The sequence below is a fragment of the Aythya marila genome, assembly GCF_965140915.1.
Source record: "Aythya marila genome assembly, chromosome: 10".
Classification (NCBI taxonomy): domain Eukaryota; kingdom Metazoa; phylum Chordata; class Aves; order Anseriformes; family Anatidae; genus Aythya; species Aythya marila.
The window spans coordinates 17,934,120-17,940,119 of NC_139051.1; positions in this window are offsets into that span (position 1 = coordinate 17,934,120).

Below are 6,000 nucleotides of genomic sequence, written 5' to 3' on the forward strand. Positions count from 1 at the left end.
ATTCTCAATCTTTCGACATCGACTTCTTACTGTCACTGGTAGCTGAGACCCCTTTCAATACAGAGGCTGCATTTCAGCCTTGTGGCTTTATCGCTGCCTTTGCAGGTTCTGATTTCTTAGTGGTGGTGTCAGGCTGGCAAAGGTAGTTTTACACATGGATGTGACTTGCAGAAAGTGGACTCCCCGGTCAGTAAGCTGGCACAGTAGGTGTGTTTATTCAGCGCTAGGCAGCACGGGGGGTGGTCCCGCCAAAGTCATGTGCACCTGACGTGGCAACTTGCCTTGGTTCTATGCAGTACAGTGTTACATATACACGAAGTTTCACACTACGCCTGTACATGTTCATAACCTGTCCACGCTTCATATTAAAACTAGTCCCAAGGAGTCATTTCCATAAACTCCTCCCATCTGTGCTTACGCAGTGTGTTCTGGTGGTGGTCGTCGGGGGTCGTGGGGATGCAGATTGATGACTCTTCCTCGTCACCGCTAGCTGACCTCTTGTCTCTGCGCAGACTCAGTTGCTCCTTGGCTCTTGTCCATCCGCAGGACCAGTTTCTACCAGTTTCTTAAGATAGGCTCCCACTCTTATTAGGAGACTGCCCTTGGTAAGGGGCCCACGGCTTCTTGCTTTAGTGAATTTGGACAATGCAGCATAGTTAGCAAAGATGCTGAGTAACATCCTAATATAATGCTGTCAGCGCTCTGTCGCTACTTGGTAAGGTTCTCCTAACTCCCTCTCTCATATGCACACAGCTACGTTACACAGTTCTGTTAAATTTAATGGGACTGGCAAGTTCACAGCTCCTGTGTAAAGAATGTAAAGAACATACACCTTGCTCCTCTGCTCAATAGATTATTTTTTATTACTATTTTATAGTAATTTATCTTTGAGCTTCAGATTACCTCTACAGCAGTAGGTTCTCAAGTGTGCAAAGAAAAAAAGTGCACGTGGAAAGTGCTATGTCCTTTATTGTGATATGAAAAGGAGTAGCCTATGCTCAACAAAGAGATTGGTTCCTAGATGCTTGCATTTTTTTTGTGATATTTTATTGTAAATATCTATGAAACAGAACAACAATTTGAGGCCCACTTGGTCATGCCAAATGTGGTAAAAACAAAACAAAACAAAACAAACAAAACAAAACTACAACAAAATACCCAAACAACACCCCAAAGTAAAACATTTTGTTTTTATTTGATAACCAGGAAAAAAAAAAGTACTTATATCCATCTTGTGAAGACACGTTTGCAGTCTGTTCATAAATAGGAACAAACAAACAAACCAAAATAACTTCAAAGAAAATGGAAACAAAATAATGTGGCATTTGCACCAATCTCTGCTTCATAAATTACAAGCCTTTTTCAACTAATGCCCTTGACAGGGGACAAGGGAGGTGAAGTACTCCTACAGCTTCAAGGAAGGGGCTCTTCCAGCACCTTTATTGTACCTATTGTACTGCACCTTTATTGCTCTGTTGCTATAGTTAAACCCCTTAGAAAATCATTCTTGAACCATACAAGTGTTGAAAACAGAATTTTCCCAGACTAACCTAAAATTCATTCAGGTTACACAAAAAAGGTGGTGTTTTTTACACCTATGGGACTAATAAGTAAAGTAAACTAACTGTTTTGAACACAAGCAGAAAAATGAAGAGTAAAGAGCTCTCACTTTGTTTCTCCAGCTCTCTGTTTTGCCTGAGATTCTGTGGCTGGATTCCCTCTGATAGCTCATTGTCTGTTAAACAGAGCCCATCCCGTTCAGCTGGTGGGAATTTATTTGGCAGTAAGGCATTGTTTGTGTTGATCAGGAGGCAAGATGGGGGCCATAAAATTGGTGCTTTTTGGCATGGCTTCTGCAGCAACATGCAGCCAGCTAGTGCTTCCAAAACACACTGAGTTCCTTTGATGAAATTTGCTGTAAATGTGAAACTACCATCTGTAACATGTGTCGTTATCATCATCCCTATTCAGATGGTGTTGTTTTCCCTGAAGAGGTTCTTGAAAATACGCTGACCTCAAGCTAGCTGAAGTAAAGAATGTGAAACCCACATGCTCAAGAAAAAATGTGCTTTGTATTTTTATGCAACATATATTAACAGATCATAATTTCTAAACTTGAAATCTAAAAACCCTTCTCTTGCTTTATTGAAGATAGTTGATAGATTAATGTCATGGCCTAAGGGTTACCTGCCCTGACAGCAGGTTCAAAGAATTCGGTAACATACAAGGACATGGAGTCTTTATTTCCTAAATTTCTTTACTTTATTAGAGATTACTAGAAATAACCACTAGCAAGTGTACTGATTAATAAAGTAAATACATGTATCTGTATCAGCTACTACAAACTTATTAGCAGAAAAGCAAGGATACCCATATTGCCAATGGCAGTGGCAATCACTTGGCAGCATATATATTTCAATATTACAAGTTACTACAAACTTCTGAAGTTTGTAGGTGAAGTAGGAAATGTATTTGTGATTAGTTACTTATGTAATTACTATAAAAATATTGCTGGTACAAGGTGCTGGTCATACCCATTCCAGATGTGGGGCCAAGTGACTGCAGACTGTCTCACCTCAGGCACGATTTGTGTCCCGGAGTTTGGAGCCAGCCAGGTGTCCTGCCAGGAAACCCTGCACCAAAAGGTGTGCAGGGAGTTCTCAGAGAGAGAAGCTCCATTTTGGGTGGCAAGAAAGTAATTTTTACATGTATATTATATAATATGTATATATATCTAAGAGGGCTTAGGACACCACCACTTAGACTAACCAATAGGTGCTGCTAATTTCTACTTTTCACCTGGGACCGCCACTAGATGATGATGATCTTCTAGACCTAGATGATCTTCTCTCTGACAAAATTTTACTTTTCTCAGGCTTATTTTTCTGTTATTGTAGCTAAACCAGCCAGTAGCAGTTGTTGATTCCTACTTTCTCAGCATATTTCCCCATTTCCAGAGTATTGTTCACCTTGCCAGACAATAAGGTACTGTCGCAGTTCCATATTTTGCCCTTACCGATGGTCTCTTCAGGATCTGCCAGGTTCTCAGGTATCCAGCTCACCTCAGAGGCCAGCGGTGCTGCTCGGGGATGCTCCCAGTTTACAGGTCTCGTCCCATGCTGGCAGGCGCTGTCTTGAGCCAGTGTTTTAGCAGACCTTTTTTGTCAGTATTTTCCCCAATGCAGGCAGATCACCTTTATGGCTGTTCCCATTGACTGCCAGAGGTTTTATTGTATTTATTTATTTATTTATTTATTTATTGAATTGATTTTATTGAATTTTGATTTCTCTTTCAGAAACAATCTCTCGTGTTAAGATCTGTTGCAGATTTTCAGGAACAGGGGAGCAATGATGATAAAAAAGTGCTGTTTGCTTCAGTGTCTTTGGTTTATTTACTTAATTTACATTTTCTTCTTTATTTTGTTGTACTTTGATAGAATGATGTTACGATGCCAAAGTGATCACTCAAATAATCATTTACAGTAAAGTTCTCCACAACTTCAGGAGATCAGAAGAAAGTAAACATGTTTGGCTTTAATATGAAGATTGAGCTGTGTCTTGAGAGTTGTAGTAACAGAAAACTTCAGGCAGGTCTAAAAAGTATTAATCACAGTGAGGAAAATAAATGGAGGTTGTATTGCCCAATGTCCAAAAGTATGGTACCTTCAGGTTTCTGGCTGTCAAGAGAAACCCATTCATGTTCTGTAACATCTGGCACCTCCTGACAGAAAGCCTGCGTTAAGACTCTAGAAGGAGCTAACTGCAATTGGTTTGGAAGATCACTCCATCACATCCCATTACTGAGATCTTGACATGAAAGGGTGACGAGCTTCAAGGAGAACGTCTCGCCTCTCAGCAGCCACTAGGTGACAATGTTGGTCCAGTTTCAGAGCTGTCCTTGCCTGACAGAGCTGTTACTGAAGTTAAAGGAATCACTTCAGGATTTCTCAGGTTCTATTATCCACAGTTTGTGATCTTTTATGAACTGCAGTTGCTCTTTTCCTTCAGGCTGAAATTGCTGCTGTTTTGATTCCAATCTTTCTAATAACACAGCTTTTCCTAGGTGTACCTGAAAATTAAGCTATCAGGTTTTGCAGTTGTCTTCTGAACTCGGGGAAATCAAACATATGCTCGCTTCCAAGTGCTCTGGCATCTTGAGGCAACCCCTTACAATGTGGTATTTGCCACATTCTTCCACTGCTTCGTGCTGCTACTGACATGAATGGGTGGCATGGGAGGTGTTATATAGGTGTGCAATTAAACTTTAATAACTGTAGGTTATCAAAGGACTGGATGCTTGATGGTCAAACAAGAAATTCAGAACCAAAACTGAATGAAATCTGAATGAACTTCTGTCAGGTACCTCGGATTTATCTTGCCTAAAAGGAATTGCCGTGTCAGTGAGGAGCTGTGAGCCTGCTGACCTGACCTCAGTGCTGCTGCCCATGGGCACTCGTTTGGACAAGTTGAGAACGTGCCACCAGGGAAGGCACTCGGAGAGGGTCTGTCAGGGAGCAAATTGCCCCGGGGAAGGAGTTGGGAATACAAAGCAGCCGTGTGGCCGTTATGCAACTAAAGCGATTTGTTGTCATGCTCGCATTGAGTGTAATCTAAATTTAATTGGGTTCAATAACAAAACATATACATGGGTTGGAGCAACAGACTAAGGGCTTTTGAGAACCTTTTTGCATAGTGCTCTGAAGAGAAAATATTACAATAAGCTTCAAGTAATCATTAGACAGGACTTGTTAACTTTTCAACATAGTCAATTTCTCCCATTAAAGTAAAAAAAAAAATAAAAGGGGGGAAGAGGAGGGAAGATTAGTGCTGTATATGGGCAGTTTTGCAGACTCACTTATGGCATCAGCATTTGACAACTGCAATCACTCTTTCACCTGCAGAAATGTGGCATTTGAAACACAAGAAATTTATAGTCTCAAAATACTGGTGTCCTTAGTAAACACAAGTAAAAAGATCAAGCAAATTCAGTAAAGCCGCAGCATGTGCAATGTTTTTTTTCTGTACAGTAAACATGTAATTTTGCCATAAATAAGCATAACGTCAGCTCTAAAATTACTTACATCACAGACATGCACTTGCTCTTCTCTTTTGCAAGCAGACACTTGTGCCAAGGCAGGAAGACAAGCGGGCTCCTTCCACCGGCCATGTAGCTTCGTGCAGCAGCATGGTGCAGAGCCTAGAGATACTGAGCCCTTCCTGTTGGTGTGCCTTCTACCTTTGTTGCTGGCAGTTGTCCTGTGAGTGCAGCAGAAGGGTGTTGAATCATTTATTTATTTTTTGAAGGTGGCATGTCAGCTGCCCATTCCACAAATGCCAGATTTCTTGCTTGCTTTCCTGCTTAGTTCCAGCCTTCAGACCCAGCGTGCTCTTTGCTTTGTGCAGTTACTCCCCAGTAAGTGCACTTGCTGCCCTCTGCTCTTGCTGGGGTTTCTCCTGAGGAGCTGCAGTGACCCGAGGAGCCTCCTGCTGCCCAAGCAAAAATTGTGCTTTTGTTTTTTGTTTTCACATTCTTTCAGAGTTTTGTTTTGTTTTGTTTTCCTTGTTGCTTGCAATCTTGTAAATGAGCAAAAATGCTTTAATTCTCAAGTACCAATCTACCTCTGGTGAAGAAAACATTATTTGTAGCTAACTTCAGGATCCAGATCCAGAGTGGCTGCATTCAGAAGAAGGGCATTAGTGACGCAAAACAAAACTGCCGAGTCTGAATAACTGCATAATGACAGCACAGTTTGACTCTGGTAATGCACAGAGGCAGTTGTATTTGACATAGTGCAGCCTTTCAGCCCACTTTGAGCTGAGATGTGGCAATTTTTACAGAGTGAGCTTTTTGGTGTTTTACATTATATAGCTCTAAAGCTGATGGTTAGCACATTCCTCAAAATAATGGCCTGACATTAGTGATAATGGCCTTAAGTTAATTGCACACAATGGAGAATAGTAGTGTGTGATGTGTGTGTAACCCTAGCGTGAAGGTTGTGT